The following is a 21,035-nucleotide window of genomic DNA, read 5'->3' as shown; positions in this document are numbered from 1 at the left end:
CTTATGCGTATAGAAGAATGCCGTTTGGATTATGCAATGCACCGGGTACATTCCAGTGTTGTATGATGAGCATCTTCTCAGATCTGTTGGAGGTATGCATTGAAATTTTTATGGATGATTTCACGGTGTATGGGAATTCCTTCGATGCGTGCTTGGCCAATTTGGATCTGGTATTGAGAAGGTGTCAGGAGAAGAATTTAGTCCTAAACTTCGAGAAATGCCATTTTATAGTACCCGAAGGAATAGTCCTCGGTCATGTAGTCTCTGAGAGAGGGATTCAAGTGGATAAAGCCAAGGTGGATGTAATCTCGAAGCTGCCCTACCCCACGAATCAGAAGAAGGATAGAGGGTTCCTGGGTCATAAAGGCTTTTATAGGAGGTTCATCAAAGATTTCGCAAAAATTGTCCAACCGCTTACGCATCTCTTGCACAATGATGTGGAGTTTGATTTTGATGAAGGGTGTAAGAAGGCGTTCCAAATACTGAAGGATAGACTTGTTTTCCCCCCGATAATCCGCGCGCCAGACTGGAATTACCCCTTTGAAGTAATGTGCGATGCAAGTGATTTTCCAGTGGGAGCGGTCCTATGTCAGAGGATTGACGGGAAAAGCTATGTCATCTTTTATGCCTCGAAGATCCTCAACCAGGCTCAGAAGAACTATGATACCAGAGAAAAAGAAATGTTAGCAGTGGTATACTCATTCGAGAAATTTTGACCGTATCTATTAGGGTCGAAAGTAATAGTCTACACTGATCACGTTGTGATTAAGTATCTCCTGGCAAGAGGGAGTCTAAGCCAAGGTTGATTAGATGGTTGCTGTTGCTGCAAGAATTCGATTGGGAGGTAAAAGATAAGAAAGGGACGAAGAACAAAGTTGCAGATCATTTAAGCCGAATATTCCAAGGGGATACGGATGAAGCTATACCTGATGCCTTCCCCGAGGAACATCTTTATTATATATGGAAGTCTGCTAGACCTATTGACTGGGAAGCAGTGTTGACAGTAACAGGTCTAGGAACATCAGACAGGGGGAAGCGCCCGATGAAAGCATGGCCATGGTTTGCTGACTTGGCTAATTACTGTTGGGACTACCGCAGCGGAAGACACGGAAAACAAACAGGTCCCTAACGGATCTATTTAGGTGATTATGCATTCGACTCCAATTTCATGCAATAAACATAGATCTATAGATATAACATCAAATAAACACATAATCATGCAATTTGATGTAAATTCGATTGTTACCTCTTCTTGATCCATCATAGGATCGAAGTTGCTAGCTGCACCACCCGGAGATCCTTGGTTTATCGACCGTGAATCTTCCAACCTATTCCCTTGTCCTTGGTTATTCATCCGTGTGGGCGGATCTTGAACAACCAAAATAGTCTTGATGAGATCTAGGAGGAACACTACACCAAACTATCTATCTCGATTCAATTCTATGGATTTGAATGAACAAGACAAGATCAAACCAAAAACCCTAGCTCCCTATTTCTTGGAGGCTCGAAAATCGAGCCAAATGAGGGAGAGAGAGGCCACGCTAGTGGCGGCTAGGGTTAGGGTTGAGAGGTGTGACTTGTGGTATACTAGGGTTTCCACATCTTATCACTATTTATAATGGACTTGTTGAGCTAGGATGGGGATCCATGGAATGACTTAGATGTTGGGCTCACCCATTAGATAAATTTCTAATTAAATCAAATGACCCATGATTTAATATATTATCAATGGAATATTATTTTGTTCCACTAAAGAATAATATTGCACTCCCATATAAATCACCAAATTACAAATAACTTGGGTCTATTTTATTTTATAATATTTCCCGCGTTTAAGATTATCTTGATCCGTCAATTTAATTCTTTTGTCTACTATGTGACTAGAATTAAATTAATTCTCCAAAGAGTTTTTCTAGTTTGAAACTTTATTTATTATTCGTGGAATAAATTCCAACTGCGCAGTTTTCTGAATAATAAATTCCTTTTTCAAACACTTCTTGGGGATCACTCATTAGGGATTTAATCATACCACACTGGGTACGCGAATTCTATGAAATAATATTCCAATATATTCAATTACTACCACGCAAGATATCATGAACTTGAGTTACGTACAAACTCTCACATTGATAAGTCAAAGTGGCGTTTGATTGAATAAACAATATTGATATTAATATCATAGAGTAGAAAATACTAAACTTTCTGAAATATATTCTTACAGTAGATAGCAATAAAGAATACATTCCATATTAGATCCTTTCAGTGCTTTACCACACCGGTGTTACTAATCTCGTCTTAGGTAAGAGAGAATTATCACAAACACCGCAACCGTACCAATAGGTAGCCAAAGCCTATCTAGGATGTGAATACGTTTTTCTTCTTACTATATCTGGCCAAGTCCCCTATTGGAAAACTCATGAGAAGATTCATCGAATTTTCCTACTTGACCTTCTTAGTAAAAAGCCTTAGACTTGTTTATCATATTTCAATAATAAACCATTATATTATATTATTTATTCTCATAATTAGGTAAACAAGTGGACGTGGCGTTTCTCGTATACATGCACAAGCTGACTGTACAAAGGCATGTACGCTCGAAGCATCTTTTAGTATACAAACTCCAACAATTACTTAGTCACAGGAGAAATGTCAGGTTCCCAAGAAATTTCTCGGGCCCAGAAAATGAAGCTGAAGAGTGAAGCCAAATACTACTTCTGGGATGATCCCTACCTCTGGAGGATGTGCTCAGACCAGGTTATCCGACGATGCATCCCAGAGTGGGAACAGAAAGATGTCTTAAACCACTGCCATGCCTTAGCCTGTGGAGGTCATTTTGGACCTAGGAAAACTGCCAGGAAGGTTTTGGACAGTGGATTTTATTGGCCGACTCTGAACAAGGACTCTTTTGAATTGTGTCAAGTCTGTGAAAGATGTCAACTGACCGGGGGAATTTCTAGAAGAGATGAGATGCCGCAGAATCCAATAATAGTTTGTGAAATTTTCGATGTTTGGGGCATGGACTTTATGGGCCCTTTCCCATCTTCATATGGGAATACGTACATCTTGGTTGCAGTGGATTATGTATCCAAATGGATAGAAGCAAAGGCTACACCCACTTGTGAGTCAAAGGAGGTAGCTAAATTTCTGCGGACTAATTTTTTCAATTGGTATAGGGTGCCCAGAGCCATCATCTTGGACCAGGGAACGCACTTTTTTAACCGCACAATAGAAGCTTTTATGAGAAAATATGGTGTACATCATCGGCTATCTACACCATATCACCCCCAGTCGAATGGTCAAGCTGAAGTCTCGAACAGAGAAATCAAAAACATCTTGGAAAAGACGGTGAACACCACAAGGAAAGATTGGAGTAAGCACCTCGACAATGCTCTCTGGGCGTACAGGACTGCTTACAAAACACCGATCGGGATGTCACCGCATAGATTGGTGTTCGGGAAAATGTGCCATTTACCCGTGGAGGTGGAACATAAAGCTTACTGGGACATTAAAGATGAATATGAAGGCGTCGGCCTGTGAAGAAGAACGAAAGCTGCAGCTACAAGAATTGGAGGAGCTAAGACTGGAGGCATTCGACTCGGCCATGTGGTATAAAGAAAGAACCAAACTCTGGCATGGTAAGAACCTCCGGGTCAAGGAACTTCGAGTAGGGAAGAAAGTACTTCTTTTTCAATCGGCTGAAGCTAATGCCTGGTAAGTTGAAATCCAAGTGGATAGAGCCATACACGATCATTGGCCTTCGAGCAAATGGAGCAGTAGAGATTCAACGAAGCGCCCCAAACTCAGTTCCTTTCCTAGTCCATGGGCACAGAGTGAAGGTATACAGAGATAATGCAGATCTGCATGTGGTGGAAGAGACGCCACTACATGCATCTGCTATTATTTCTTAAAGTGGTCAGGCAAGTGGATATCCTCAATGAATTCCTAGGTCAGATAAAATGGGGAACGGAAGTTTATTTGTACACTGACCTAGGAAATCTTGAGGATACTCATTTGCTATGTAAATAGTTCAGTTGCTTTTTAACACAAGAAAATCCAAACAAATTAAAAAAATATTTAATCTTCCAAAAATATTTTCCGAAGCACCAAACTCCCTGGGGAAATTGTTTTGTCACTCATGATCTTTGACCCGAGAATTTGGTGTTTCATTTCTTTTGTTTTATGAGTTGCTAGGGGGAGGAAGAGTCTTGCAAATTGGAGGGAAGACGGTTGCTTTTGGAATTTCGCTTTTCGAGGAACGTACGGATGCTTACATCATATCGCAACCATTCGCCTGCCACTCTGAAAGGCCCAAAGACATTTTTCAAATCAGAAATCAACCGATCACTTCTCTCTCTACTCTCACAATTCTCTCTCTCTCAATAATTTCTCCCCAAAATTGTTTCAAACCCTAACCAAATCTACCCCAGAAATTGTGAGTTTTGCAGGTAACTATGAAGAAAGCACAGGATACCACCGTGAAGAAGGGAGACCCCATAGCCAAACTACCGTCCGGCGAGTCGTCCAGACAACCGCCGGCTCAACTGATTTTCTCAGCGCTCGATATACGCTCAGAATGGAACCCGATTTCTGTTCCAGACTCCTCTGCCGTCAAAAATCCCAAGGAGGAAGCATTCTTGAAAGAGGTGGAGGAGAAGTTCGGAAGTAAAGAGGAGGCCAAGAGACTTTTCTCCCGATTTTCGATGTTCCGTCAGCAATCGCAGGCAATTCCTGAAGAATCAGCGGCGCAACCACCGAGTTCAAACCTAGAGGATTCCAAAACCCTAGATCCGACACATGCAGAACATTGTAGAACAGGGAAATGGTGGCAGCGGAACCGGGGAGGAAAGCGTCAGTGGATTTGCGGATGAAATTGATAGGATGGCGGTGGATTACTCTTTGGATGGAGTCGCAAGGGAAGGTAACGCAACTGCTTTACAGTCGGTGGAGGGGGAAACCCCTGTGGTTATATTTGTGGAGGGGGAAACCCCTGTTTCTAAGAATGTGGAGGGAGAAACCCCGAGTTTGTATGTGGAGGGGGGAACCCCGTTTGATTTTGAGGGGGAAACCCCGACTTTGCTCGTTGAGGGGGAAACCCCAATTGTGTCTGAGGGAGAAATCCCTAACAAACCTGAGGAGGAGACTCCGAATAAATCTACGGGGGAAACCCCAATTATGTGTGCTGAGGGAGAAATCCCTAGGAATTCTGGAGGGGACGAGGTCCCCATTGTTGTTGTAGGACAGAGGCCCAGGGAGGACGGGCAGTTGGAAGTAGTAGATCTGGAGGAGGTGCCAGAGGACTCACCGGTAGATCTGCGGAAGTCAAGGAGAATAGCACGGAGAAGCATGCTAGATGAAATCGATGAAGGCAACCAGTCGAGGGAATCAGGGTTCCTGGCCCCAGGAGCAACGAGTGTGCAGGAGGGAGAAACTCCTGAGTCTGAGGAGGAAGTGGATGCCGCAGAAGAGCGTCGAATGGCCAAGGAGCGCGAGAGGAAAGGAAAGACAGCCATTACTCATCGGCCTAGGAAGTCACAGAGGCTCCTCTCAGTCAGGGAATCTCCTCGTGCGTTGCCCAAAGCTCCTAGACCTGGTAAAGCCGACAGTGAGACAGAGGAAGAGTCTGAAGAAGAAGAGGAGGTCCCCAACTATGAGCGAGAGGAGATCTGGACCACAAAGAAGCTCTTGGGAGCTACGGCTAAGTTCAACGACCCAAGGAGAACACAAACGCATAAGGATCGAAGTGCAGTAGGGAAACTGGCCAAATCGGGGAAGAGATATGACAGGGACTCTCTGAGGCAGATAGAATCCGAGGAAGAATTCCTTGGCCACATCAAGGGAATAGGCTTCGAGTGGCTCCTGAACCATAGCGAACAGGAGGTTCCAGTGGAAGCGGCCCGGGAATTTTTCTCCACTTTCCGATTCAAGGCAACTACCGATCCGGATGCGAACTCCATCTCCTTCCGTCTTTTCACCATCGAGCATACAATGAGTGTAAGGGAGTGGTCTCTTAGGATGGGGCTATTTACAAATCCTAAGGATGACGAGGGCATTTGGGATGATAGAGTATACGGCCCACCAAGAGACACCCCTGCATTTTCATCACAAACTGCCTGGGAATATTTGACACACGCTAGGAGTGGGACTTTCAAAACCAGCGTATCAAAAGGGATCCACATCACTGATCATCTCCTCCGTTTTGCCTAGAAATTCATTGGTTACAATCTGATGGGAACGGCCAGTTCCAGCATCACCACCACAGAGCTCTACTTTACATGGTGCATGTCTAAATGCATCAAAGTTCACCTTGGGTATTGGTTAGCCTAGGCCTGCCATCAGATGACTGCCAACCCTTCCCGCCACATGCACACCTGCCACATTCTAGGCGCCTACATAGAGCGCAACTTCGTTATGAAGAATGGGAAGACAGAGCCGAGTGTTACAATGTGCGAGCCCCTGGAGCTATTTAGCATGGAGTACTTTTTCAACAAGGAGCTCTTACACATGGAAGGGCAGGAGTTGTGCTTCTACAACATAGGGGCCAATGTGGACAAAGTAAAGCGTGAACCGGAGCTGGTGGAGGATGTGGTGACTGTGGACGTGGCAGAGCTACGGAAGGAGATGGCTGAGGTGAGAGAAGAAATTGGGGGAGTCAAGAAGGCGCTACAGGAGATTAAGGGGAGTCTGGATACCCTAGCTGGACGATCATCTGCCTAGAATGAAAAGATGACCGATGCGGTCAAGCTTATGAAGAGAATGGCAGAATGGTTGGGAGAGGTGCTTCCCTAGACCCAGCAGAAGCTGGACCCAGCAAAATGGTCCGGCAGCCCGGTCCGGGAAGTTCCTCCCAGCAGCAGCTTCCACCCCCCTCCAAGCCTTCGGTAGCCCCGCTTGTGTCTCCAGCCCTGGCGTCTATCTCTGTGAGAAAACCCCTGTCAAAACCCCCTGTAATGTCTGAAGAGGAAGTGTCGGTGTCGCCGGCGAAGAAGAAAGTGAAAGTGAACCGCCCCAACGTACCACCCAAGTCTGGCTCCCAAAGGAGCCAGACCCAGAATTGAATTCCCTCAGTTGACCAAGTAAATTTTATATTTCAGTCATTTCATTTTTTTTAATTTTATATATATCCATGTTGCTTGTGTTGAGCATGTGTAATTTTTTTCTTGTGTGTTCTCCCATTTAGCCCAATCTTTGGTCTAAGTGTGAGAAGTTTATGTGTTCCTTCAGCATGTGTTTTCTCTGTGATAAGGTGGTTATCTCCCACTTAGCCCAATTCTTGGTCTAAGTGTGAGAAGTTTTTGTTTAGATTCCGTATGTTATTTCCTGTTTTATGTCTTTGTTTTCTCCCACTTAGCCCGTTGCTCGGTCTAAGTGTGAGAAGTTTTATTGTGTTTTTTTTTATTATGTGCACCAACTCCCTCATTTCCCCCCTTCACTAGGATAGCTTGGGAACAAGCTGGAGTGAAGTGGGAGGGGGTGGGAGAGTTAGTGCAGTGTGTGCTCAGCATGTGTTAGAGTCTCTAAGTCTAGGAATTAGTTTTCTTTTTAGGATCTATGTGTTAGCATGAACTGGTGATAATAATAAGGCAAGATTCCCTTAGTAAAAGTAATTGAGAATAGGATGCATGCAACTTTGAGACCTCTTTCTTTTAAAAGTTGAAATCGGTTTGGAGGAGGCAAGAACGATAGAAGCTGCCTTAGCTGACCTAATTGTGAAGCCCCACTACTGATGTGAGTTAAAAGCCTTAACATTGAGTGCTAACATGATAAAAGGGGCTGCTACCTGATGCTTAGGGAGAAGAATTTAGAAAGGAGATAAAAAAAAAAAAAAAAGTTTCAAACCTGGAGGTATAAGCTGGACAAAGTCCAGAGGAGGAAAAGAGAAAAAAAAATAAAAAAAATAATCTGGAGGTATAAGCTGGACGAAGTCTAGGAAAAAAGAGAAAAAAATTAGGAAAGGAGGATAGAAGGAGAAAGTCTCAAAACCCGAAGCATCAGTGGCAGGAATTAACTAAGAGCGATCGATCCCAACATCCCTGGTGAGGAATGAGTGATCGAGCGAATCCAACAATTAGTAAGCTATAGGCCATCTGGACAAGCTGACAAACCGACTAGGTAGATAAAGGGAAGGGAAGGAATTGGAGTGTGTAGACTATTTGATTGACCTTAAGCTTGTGGGGACGACCGCTTAAAAATTTGAACTAGTTTATGCCTATGTGTTTTATTTTCTTAAGTGTTATTTTCTTTTCCTTTTTCTTTCGTATGTTAGTGTCTAGGTCTAGGAGTTTTCTTTGGTCAGGGAATAACCATGCATCGAAATGCGCCTTATTTCTCTCTTTTTTTTGTCTTTATACTTGAGGACAAGTATGGTTTAAGTGTGAGCAGTTTGATAAGGCTAATTTCATGCATTGGTTATGTGGTAAAATTCTGTGATTTCCTGGGTCTAACAAGGTTTTATAAGCCAGGTGTGTAGAGAAATCGCTAGCCTCAGGAAGAAGACGAAGATTGCCTGGGAGAAGAAGCTAACGGGAAAAATGAGCGAAAGAAGGAAGAGCTACTAGACTGAGGAGCATTAAATTGGAGGGTAAAATGGGGATCACAGAAGCAGTCTAGAAGCTCTATCCACTATAAATAAGAGCATGCGCTCAACATGAAGAGAACATGTTCCATCACTTTTTCGGCTCTTAGCTTAGTTTTACACTTCTCTACACACACTATCACGGAGAATTGGCACGGGGTTTCATGTTCTAGCTTGATTGTGGAGCAACACCATCTCTACAGAGGCGAAAAAATAATTATCATTTGCTTTCGAGTTTACTTTTCGTACTTTCCGAGTCCTCGTTGTTCGAGGCTCGGCTCTGTTTCGTTATTGTCGTTGAATACTTCGTATTTTGCAATGGATGTCGCTAACATGATAAAAGGGGTTGCTACCTGATGCTTAGGGAGAAGAATTTAGAAAGGAGATTAAAAAAAAAGGTTGCATACCTAGAGGTATAAGCAGGACAAAGTCCAGAGGAGGAAAGAAAAAATAAATAAAAATCATCTAGAGGTATAAGCTGGACGAAGTCCAGGAAAAAGAGGCGAAGAAACAATTATCATTTGCTTTCCAGTTTACTTTTCGTACTTTCCGAGTCCTCGTTGTTCGAGGCTCGGCTCTGTTTCGTTATTGTCGTTGAATACTTCGTATTTTGCAATGGATGTCGCTACTTTTGTTTCGTTTACCTTATTGTTGTGTTGTGGGTATGATTTGCTGATTATTGTTGGTTGATTTGAGTTTGGAGTTAGATTGTGAGAAATTTGTTGTTGATTGGTTGAATCTACGTAAACTTGTGAGGATCGGAGATGGAAATGATGTTTGAATGTTGTGGATGGTTTGGATCCGGAGTGGATTAAGCGTCCCATGGATGGATCTACTTATTTTCGCTTGATTTTGTTGCCTCGTCTAGTAGTCGTAGATCCGCATTAGTTTTACATGTTCTTCGTTTCTATCGGTTTAATTTCGTTCACCTTGTTTCGATCTTCGTTTTGCTCTGTTTTTCACTGGTTGTTTCATGATAAAAGTTGGAGAAGATGATGTCGTTGTTAGTTAGTCCTTAGGTTAGTTATTTTGCAGCTTTTCAGTCGTACTATGCCATTTTGGGGAATGGTCCCCACGTCTTATTCTTCCCAAGTCTAGGTTAGTTTAGGAAGTTGTTCGCTCGGTCCAGTAACTGTCTTGCTTAATTCTGGTTTATGCATGCTTTAAAGATCTCGTTTAGATCTAGCTGTTAGGATAAGTTCTTTAAATTCCCAAGTCTAGGAAGTAAGTCTCAACCCCAAAAATTGCGTGGCAGCAGCCAAAAATAGTTTCCGGGTCTTTGAACATGTTTACTTACGCTAAAGCAGGTTGAGGGTTTTGAAGGGTGGGTTAAGGTAGTGATTGTGTGTCCAACGACAGGTAGCTCAAGATTCTCTGAGTTCCTAGACCCAGCGTCTAGAGGATTTTCTAGATCGAGGGATTTTAATTTTGAACACTCTTTCGCTGACCATTAAACTCCCAGCTCTTCAATGTTCAATCCATTCAAACAAAGCTCAAACTATAATCAACGACACCCGAATGTTACGTAATCGTTAATTAATCGAACATAAATCCACATCTCACTCAAGTACCAAATGGACAGCCAATTTTTTTGACGCGAGAATAAGGTGTACGCGCATGGGGGGTGCCGAGAGGACCTCCTAGGGCGATAGGGGGGAGGATCCCCTCGCTGCCCGTTGCGCCTGCTTTTGGCCAACCAGGCGAGGGCGACGAGCAAAGGATGGAGGGGTCGGAAACTCCTCGGCATTCGGGGGAGGTCGTGGGATCCGCCGTTGCTGCCGCTGTATGTCGCCGGAATAGTTCAGCTTCTGCTTCTTCGGCCACCCAGCGTCGCACCCCGCCCGGAACTTCTCGGAGTCCGTCAGCACCAGATAGCATTCCCAGAAGGTGAACTCCTTCGATGTTGCTCTTGTACGAAATTAGAGAAAGAGAAAACTTGTTAAAACAAGTGGTGCAAATGAAAATGAAACTAAAATCGCGTATATATAGTTTTTCAAAAAAATTCAAAAAAATAAAACTAAAAATAGCGCTGGCCGATCGGCACGCCACAATGGCGGCCAGCGCATCAGTCAGCGGCCACAAATCAGTGTGCGCTCGGCTATTCTCTTGCCGAAAACGCGCTGGCCGATTCCAATGGTTCAGCTAGCCGACCAGCTAGCGACGCGAATCGGCTAGCCGGTGGGCTAGCCGCTATTGGAGATGCTCTTAGCCACTTGGCACCTTTATATTAAGCCATTTGTTATATAATTTCTCTAGAATTTTCTTTTTTTATCATTCTACTTAATTTTGCATCCATATGAACCCATATGTTTGGGAAAATAATTCGTTTCCTACTAAAGAAATAGGAAGAAAAATAGTTTAATTAATATGGGAAAACCAACATGCTCTTCTATAGTCAGTACTAAAGAGAAATTAATTCACATTTTTTCTTGCTTCTACCCACATTATACTTCAAATAATTAAGTTTAATAATACTTTAACTTTTATCAACATCAGGGACGGAAGCAGAAATATTAAGAAGTCGGTTCTGGAATTTAAAATAATACTCCATCCATTCTGCGGTAGTTGAGTCATTTACATTTCTGCACTCATTTTAGAAAAATAATAATAATTAAAGTGAAGAAAAAATAAACTAAGAGAAAGAATAATGTAGATAAGACTCTTTATCTACCTTATTCTGTCACCTACTTGACTCTCTCTTGAGTATCATTTTTGCAAAACGAGTGCAGAAAATGAAATGACTCAACTACCGCAGAACGAAGGGAGTAACAATAATAATTATTCATTTGTATAAATAATGTCTTACACTTTTTATGAAATGCTAGATAATGAACAAAAATTCAATAAATCTCCATTTTGAAAGTAATGATAAATTATAGTCACAAGTTACTACCTACATTTCTAACTTACTATTCCCAAAAATAGAATTAATAAACATCACAAATCATTATTATAATTACAAAAATGCAATCCTAAATTGAATAAATAAATAAAATATTCAGCTCTAATTTAGAATACCTAAATAATTGATTATTTAATCAAAGGGGAAGGCGCATTTGTATAGTTTTATTTAATGAAAAAATTGGATCGGTAAATTAGAATAACTAGAAGTACTGATCGAAAATGCTGACCAATGAATTGAATAGAATAAAATAGGAAAATTTATTGGATTGATTAGGTTGTACTGCTAACTGTCGTCTCTATAAGATTTGACATAATCTAGCTTTACTTTTTTGTAAGTTTTTCATGTTTCCCACTAAAACTTCTCCATTTCTCTTCTTCTTCATCGTGTATTTCCATTTCAATTTTTTCATAGACACATGCACACTTCACGGGCAACCATGGCGGAATACTGGTCCGGTGCCGGCCAAGCCCCCGCCGGAGCGGTGGCTTGGCCTACGCTAGGTCCGTCCCTGATCAACATCATTAATCATTTGAGCCTTTTTCGTTAATATATTGATCGCTGAACTTCGTTACACCTAAACCAGCAAATTCAATAACAATTGTTACATTCTTTATAATCTGACTCATATAATATTTTTCATAACTAATTCTAACTTCGGCGATTCTCACACCGAAAAATACTTTTTCATCCAGGGTAATTCCAGTAGCATTCACTCACTTAATCCGCGTCTAGTCTTTGAGGTTTCTAATTGGGTTTATGTTTGAATGGGCCTATGAAAGCGTCATGTCCATATTGTCGGAAATCCCCTTGGAACTCTGCGCCAATTTGTTCATCAAATACGCCGCCACATCTTCATTTTCCGGGCACGCGGTCTTTCTTGCACTATCCATTACCTGTTCTCGACTAAGATTCGAAGGTTTTTGAGGCGGAATTCGATTGTTTTGGATACAATTTTGCTAGGGTTTGCGATTAGGGATTTAGGAGTACTTTTTGGGGGCAAAAATGGCGCCAGGATTCGAAGTTGTTGGACTGCAAGGGAGTTGGTAATTGAAACTTTGGCGCCCATAGTTTAGCTTAAATGTAAAAATGAACCATCTTTCATAAACTATAAGAATTCTTAGAATGTGTTAGTAACTTTTATTGGTTTATATCATTCAAGTTTTTGGTATTCGTATTACTTGCTTCGATTCTAAGTGTTGGATAATGATTCATATTTGAGTGACATATTTTGTGATGATCTATTGACTTGCAATAGAATCGTGAGAGGAGGTTTACTTGTTAGAAGAGCTATACAAGTAAAACCAAACAAGAAAGACTGTGTGCCCGAAACACTTGTTCGAACATGCAAACAAACGAAATTGACGTAAAAACTTTAGATCTATCTAACTAGGCATAATGAAATCAAGCGCAACTGAAACACGAAATAAAACCAAAATAAACTTCATTGCATTCAAGAATAGAACCAAAAGATGTTTCAACTAAAGTAGTTAACTTAGACCAACTTCGAATGCAAGAATAGCAAGTACTTCAACTAGGAAATCACAAGATAAAGCGAGTAAAGATTGTTTTGGGCTCCGAAAAGCGATAGGACTGGAAAACTTCTAATTTACGGTGGCAACTGGTTGGAATAGAACGACGATTCCACATCCGGCAGGTCGCCGAAGGCTTTTCAAGTAAAATCCGGACTAAAGAGCGAGCTAGGAGAGTGATGGAGCTAGTATCCATAAATGTGTAACTTTTTTCTTCTTCATTTGATCTTCTATTTATAGGGTGGCCTACCTCAGACCCTAGGGCTTCTCTTCTTCTGAAATGACAATTCTGTCATTCCCAATAGTTGACCGTTTCTTAGCAATTTCCTTCCCTCTCCTGCTCAAGCACTGTGGCCTGCATCCTGGTCATTATTGCACCCATCTTGCGTCCTTTTTACTTGAATTTTCTTCAACCCCTTTCTTCCTGAATTTTATATCGTTACTGTATCAAAAGTTTTGGTGTACCAAATTACGGTATATCGAACTTTGGTATGGATAATATCGGGGTAGTTGCACCATATATACAAAATGTTTCAAGTATGTTTCAAATTAGTACAAAAAGTTTAAAATTAGCGTGCAACATACAAAAAGTTTAATTAGTGTTCAAGATTAGTACATTTCATCTATATTACTTTAACACCATTACTTTTCTTCTCGATTCCTTCCACCCCCTTCTCTCCAAGATTAGCCAGCCTGCAAGCGGCGTACAATCCCAGCAATGCAGTTTGCACAAAAGGGTAGGATTCCGGGATTCGTATCCAACGCAGGTGGCGGAGTGTGAGGAGAGCTGGGAGGTGTTTAGGAAGGTGCTGGGGATTGAGATGCTTATGGATCTGCTGGATAATGCGACCGGGTCGAGCTACCGAACGAAGGAGAACGCGGTAGCGGCACTGCTCAATCTTGTGCAGTGTGGAGGGGAGGAGGTGGCGAGGGATTAGAGGGGGAAGTTGGAGACCAGGGTGGTTGAGGGTATTTGCCATATTGTGCAAAGCGGGAGCGAGAAGGGAAAACCAAGGCTCTTGCCTTGTTGAAGATTCTCGATGCTTCTTATTGACCCTTTCATGATTGTCATTGTTTTTGTAGATAGTAATATATCTTATATTCTGAATTCAATTCGGGTTGAACATTCTTGTAAGATGGACTTCTTGTTCATTTGATCATTGTGAGTTGAAATTTGGATCTTTTTCTGCATGATGATCTTATATGACTATAGAGTTGACCGTTCATTCCGATTATCCTCCCAATTCGTCATTTTGATTGTATGATTATCCATTATAACTTGCGGGGATGAAGGAGAGGTGTGGGAAGGGAATGGGAGGGAATATAAGAGTTGGAAGAGATGGTGATGGTAGTGGGAGTTATGGAGGATATGATCTTGGATTTGCTTGAGATTGGGGGAAGGGCGGTGACACACAGTGGCAGTGGCAGTGGTAGTGGCAGTGGAGATAAGGGGGGGTGAAGTTGAGAAGAAAAGTTAACGGTGTTAACAATTTAGACGGAATGTACTAATTTTAAATACTAATTAAACTTTTTGTATGATATTCGTTAACTTTAAACTTTTTGTACTAATTTGAAACATTATTGAAACATTTTGTATGTATGGTGTAATTATCCTACCATTACTATATCGATATTTCGATATATTGTACTGAACTTCACATGTCGTATTGTACAGTATACCGAACTTCTATACACTATATTGTTATCTTGTAGTACCATTTCGCACAACTTTATACTGCCAAAAAATATAATTTCAAAACAGTAAAATAACATCAAAATACGTGACATCCCTAACCTGAAACATGCATCATTTTTGCATAATGTCATATTTTTATTTATCATTGCATATTTATCATTTTTGTGTAATTTGAGATTAAATTCGTCGACCTTTCGAAGTATAGGATCGAGGCATGCGAATTTTTCAGAATAAGGGATTTTTTTCTTTTTTTTATTATTTTTCCTTTCTTTTCTCTTATTATTTTTCTCCTAATATTTATCAATTGACTAAATTAGCCACTGAAATTCTAAAAAATAAACGACATAATTCTGGACAGAGGGATTCAAATTTCTGCGGCCTCTTCCCCCTCCTCTTTCCATTACTCAAAAACCGCCTCCGCCCTCCTCTAATGGTCCTCCTTTAGCTGCTCCATAAATTGAAATGTGGCTGAATACAAAAGAAAGTTTCACATGAAAATGATTCCACGATTAAAGGCAGTAATCAACCAATTAATGATTTAAATCATTGTGGAGATCAAATTCGTCGTTTCTGAAGGGATTTTAATTCGAGAAGTCAACCTTAATGCAAATATTTTTTTAAAAAAATCACTTTCCTATTCTTACTGGTGCAATTATTCAACTGATTACCATATATCATGGATCAGATTCATCTTCCTCACTCCCGCGGAGTGAGGGGAATGGTGGAGACCGGTCGGTAGTTAAAGGTAAAGAGGCAGCAGAAATTTTTAGTCCATCTCTAGCATAATTATTTTGATTTTTTTTGAATTTGGGTCCAAATTTAAAAAGGTAATATTGTCGATTGATAAAATATTAGAAGTAAAATAATAAGACAAAAGAAGAGAAAAAACATAAAAAAGTAAAATCCCTTATTTTGAAAAATTCACATGCCTTAATCCCATATTCCGAAAGGTCGAAAAATTTAATCCCAAATCACGAAATGTCAACGAATATATTCCTTTTTTTTGAAATCTCTCATTTTTATTGCTGAACGCAAACAAACACACTCAGTGTATGTAGACTAATCTATTTGGGGGTATCTGCAATGCAAGTAGTCGCATTGTTGATACTTTCTACTGTCTTCGACTCCTCTAATTTTCTAACCCTTCTAGTCTTAGTCCCCCCCGACCCCCACCCGTTCAATTACTTTTGTTTTGTCATTGAGAAACAAAGGTTTAGTCTTTTTATCTTCCAAATCACGTTTGACAATCTAATATCAACCACAAATGACACTCCACACTCCAAACTTAGGTAGCTTTCTCACACTAGAGTAATTCAAAATAAGTATCTGAAATAAATTAGTTTGCCCACCTTGCTTAATTACTTATCCCCTTCAAAATCACAATATTCTACCACAAATATTCTTAAGCATTGTGACATCTCAAAAGTTAAATGTACTCTTTGAAATCAATGAGCGGAGAATCAAAATACAGTTTATGGAAAAGAAAGGTTCTAAGATAAGTTTCTATAACACATTTATACTTGAGACATGAATGTCAAGTTAGTTAATGTTAGCTAATCGGATTGCCAATTCGTGCATGTTCATATCTAGTTGTTGTATTATGTCAAAAATTGTCCACACTGAGTATAAAGTCTAGCTTGACACACAACTAATGTTGTGACATTTTTGTAGTAACTAGTATTAACACCCGTGCTATGTACGGGAAAAGATTAATATATTTATGTATTAAAAAATATACTTCTCTCCTTGACTCTAATAGAAGCATTTCCTATTCGGCACAAAATTTCATACGCTTATATTTTGTGAGTTGAGTGGGTAAGGAATGAAGTAAGACACATGATAAATTAGAAATAATTATGTTTTCATTTCAGAAATGTACTTATTAATTAGAATAAGATATATCCAATTCATATACTAACACTTTATTAGATACATATAAAAAAAATGTTTCAAGAATTTAATTTAAGCGTATAAGAAAAAAAAGTAGAAAAAATTATATTTAATCACAAATTATAAATAATTGAAACAAATTATAAAATAAAATAATTGTGTACACATTTAAAAAAAATAGAGTAGGTAATCTTTCTAGATAAAGAAGATTGCCTATTCAACACAAATTTAAAATTTCATCCATCCCAACTAAGTTGTATAACTTCTTTAATTTTATTAATTTGTTAACTTTTGGAGTGATATAGTCAAACTTTGATTGAAAAAAAAAATCACACGTAGTTAATTCATTTTTTTTATGTATTTTAAATTTGTATAAAACTTATGTACTTTTAATAAATATTTGAGCTATTATGGCCATGTTTCGCTTTTGTGTTCATGTGTTTTGGTCGCTTCAAGAACAAACTCGGAGTTTTAACACTACCCGTATTAACACCTGTGCTATGCCAGGTCATATGATTTTCACTTAATGAATACAAATTTTAAATAATTCAACAGATACAAAATCTAATATCATTATGTACAGTTTAATAAATTGAACTTCCCCCTTCTCACTCTAAGTAAAGCATTTTCTATTCGGCAACAGAGTTGAGTGGTTAAAGAATAAAGTAAGATATACGATACAATAGAAATAATTATGTTTCCATTTTAGAAAATGTGTTAATTAGTATAAATCATATCCCATTTGTATAGTGATACCTTATTAGATATATATACTCCATCTAACCTTTAAAAATATGTGTACTTTTTATTTCGTCTATCCTATAAAAATATGGGCAAGTTGTCACGACTGCATTTTCTAAGGATAGAAAACACGGTTGATCGTGACTAGAGGAGGATTAAAGAAGCGGGGAAGAAAGGGGAAATAAACGAAACTCAACCAAAGCTCGAAATAATAGGGGCAATTCGAATAAAATCAGAGTCTCAACAGCTAACAACTCAAAGGAATACAATATCTCATCAATAAATGAACTCGAAAGAAACAACATTTAGCGGAAGCATTCGAGAGAAGAATCATATTATGTATGAAGACATAATATATTCGGAATATTTAAAAGCAAACACAAATCTTCACCAGCTCTCTCAACACCCACCGCGCTCGTCACAGCTCAACCTGCACATTTTTAAAAAGAATGCAGGGCTGAGTACTTGATGCACTCAGTGGACTCATGCCGAAAACATTTTACCAAAAAGTATTTATCATGCCACCATTGAGTGTCCTCGGGGTTCTAACTTTAAAAATGTCCGAGACACTAAAATCATTTCCATAGTAAAATTCGACTGATCAGTCATTTTCCCATAGATGTCTACCATATCTGATTCATTGATGACAAGGAATGTGGCCACATTCCAAGTCACTAGACCGGCCGACCCAAAAGACGGCTCACGATCCCCATTGGTGTACACTAGCTTGAGTAGGGACTCACTCCCTAGTCAGACCCGAATTCGATTATCCATAGATGGCAAAAGCCACATCAGATAGGTTCCATATATAAAACAAAACACGACATGACAAATATTCATTTTCATATAAAAATATACTTAGGGCATTACCCTTATTTAAAAAGAAAGCCCAAATCCTCACTTGTCAATCCTTTCCGTTCTCAAATAGCATGCAAAAATCGCCCTTTTTAAAAGAACATAATATGCAAAAATTAGACTTTAGGAAAATACATTCAATTAAACGAAGCATGCATCCTACGAGATGTTAAACCTTACCCTTCGATCTTAGTTAGAAGATTCTGATCCCTTCTCAAAAATAAATGCTCTTCTTCCCCAAAAAGAATCAACTATCTCTCTCTCGATTGTGTGCAACGACTTCCATCTCTCCCTCTTCCTCTCTTCTTCTCTCTCTCAGCAATTTGATCGTCGCAGTGCACTCTCCACAGCGCCGCTGATGGCGGCGCCGGTCACCGCTGCTGCCCCTGAAGCCTCGCCCGCGAGCTCCCGCCACCGCCGGCCTCTTGCCGACGCAGCTGCCAGCCTCTCCTCGATCCAAGCCCATTGTCATCCTCTCTCCGTCTTCGTTCTCTCTTTCTACCGTCATACATCGCCATCTTCCTTCCTCAGTTTTCAGTTTCTCTGTCGGTCAGAATGCAGCATCGTTGCTGTCACGATTTCCATCGCCGGCAGCCCGCGCTCCTTACTCTTTTCCTCGGTTATACGCAGCGCCGCTACTGTCAAAAAGCTGCCGGCGTCGTCACTGCCGGGTCAGCCACTGCACTCTCGAGAGTTTCATCAGCCCACTGCTTCTATCCATGCGAGCCGTCGCTGCCTTGGTGTAATTCTCCGTCATCGTAGCCGCTGTCCGTCATGAGCAGCCGTGACTGCTGTTGCTGACAATAGCCGCTGCTGCTGTCCGCTGCTGTTCGGCCCGTCGCTATCGCTCCGTCGGATCCACGCCGCCGTCCTCGCTGCTGGAACTTGCGCAACCTCCTTCTCAACACGGCAACACCCCCGCCCCATCTCTCTTTTCTAACTCTCTCGATGGTTTTCTTTAGGGTTTTTGAGAGAAAGATGTAACTTGTGAAATTGGTTTTGCCTGTGAACGTGGAGAGATATATATGTGGATGTCCACTCTTGAGATATGGCCGAGATTTACTCATATAGTTGGCATCAATTGTGATAACCGAAAAGGAAGTGCCGAAGGACTCTAAATTGGTGAAATAAAAAGCTGTTTTGGTTTCTCCATAATTTGGGCTTCAAAAAAATAAATAGATTGTGGTAGTAGAATAAGAATAATTGTTATAGGTCTAAAATGATATAATCCTTCTACCCACAAACGAAACAAAGGCAAAAGGTTTCAGGTACACAAACGATGTGAATACGAGAATAAATAAAAAGGTAAAAAAAGTCCGGGTGTTACACAAGTCCATTTATGAAAAGTTGTTTCCAACTAATTATTTATATGCATCAATTTATTTACAACTTATATCACTATAGCCTACAATTACAACTCACTAAACACTAATAATATTGTGGGGTCCACTGTCCAACAACACTACTTTAACTACTCTCCTCATCCTCTCTCTTACTATACAATCGTGTATTAATTCCCGTGTCATTTCAATTGTCCATACTTTTTATGAGACGGGAGGAGTATAAAAAATGTTTCAAATTTATACATGAGTACTACTCATTTAAGCACGTAAGAAAAAAAAAAGTTAGAAAAAATATAAATATGATCACAATAACATAGTACTCCTCCAACCCACCAATCGGCAAATCATTATACACAATTTTAATTACAATATGAGTGGAATATAATAAAATAAAACAAATGACAATAGAGAGATGTATGCATACTGATCTAAGAGAAACTTCACAATGTGGAATTTTGAATGGAACCACCAACGTCGGCTACACAAAAATAAATTAATATTAGTAGGATTGAAGAAAACGAAATATAATTAATCAATTTGTAATTTAAATAAGAAATATTAAAATTAATTTATAAATAATTCAAATATAGAACAGATCACCAATATCCCAAAAGGCTATAAATAAAAATAAATTGATAAATATTTAAAACAAATATACTAAAAATATTAAATCAATAACTTAATATATATTAATTGTATATTTAAATTTTTTTTATCATCAATACAATTTTATATTTTTAATTGAGTGAAAGTGAAAGATCGGGTACCATTTATGTAGTTCACTCTTTTTAATTAAAAAAATTAAAATAAATTTGAATTTAGTATAACTCCAACATTTTGAGTATATATTAAGATTATGAATTTTTTGAATCCATATAATTTAGTAAAGTAAATTCGTACACTGCAATCCAATTTTTGAACTCATAAATTAATAAATTAAATTAATGTCAGTAAAATAGTAAATCAAAATAAAACATGAGTTACCATAAACTAAACCCTACGGCCATGCTCGGTTGACGGGAAAGTAAAGTTGGAAAGGAAAATGATTCCTGGAAAAATGAATCCCGGGAATATGATTCCTAATACTTTACTTTCCAGTGTTTGGAAAATCTCAAGATTTTATATTCGATTTAAACACCAAACTAAAAATAAAATATTTATTATTTTTTATTTAAAGAAATAATAATATAAAATATTTAATAAATTATTAGTTACAAATGATAATAATTATATTATTATATTTATTATTACGATGGATAGTTTAAAATTTAAATATGGATCATCCATCATAATATATAATAATATAATTGTCACACCTCAACCCTTATGACTTATACACTTACTATAAATAAATTCAAAATTTAAAATAATCAATCCACACTCAAGTACATAAAATGCACATATTATATAATTTCAAAACCCAACACTTATCAATTCCATATTTCAAACCATTTTAAACTGAAGTGGAACCCTCTCACCACTCTATATACTACACATGTCACAA

The sequence above is a fragment of the Salvia hispanica genome, chromosome 5, assembly GCF_023119035.1.
Source record: "Salvia hispanica cultivar TCC Black 2014 chromosome 5, UniMelb_Shisp_WGS_1.0, whole genome shotgun sequence".
Lineage (NCBI taxonomy): Eukaryota > Viridiplantae > Streptophyta > Magnoliopsida > Lamiales > Lamiaceae > Salvia > Salvia hispanica.
The sequence above is the reverse complement of the archived record's forward strand: the minus strand, read 5'-3'. Positions refer to the sequence as shown.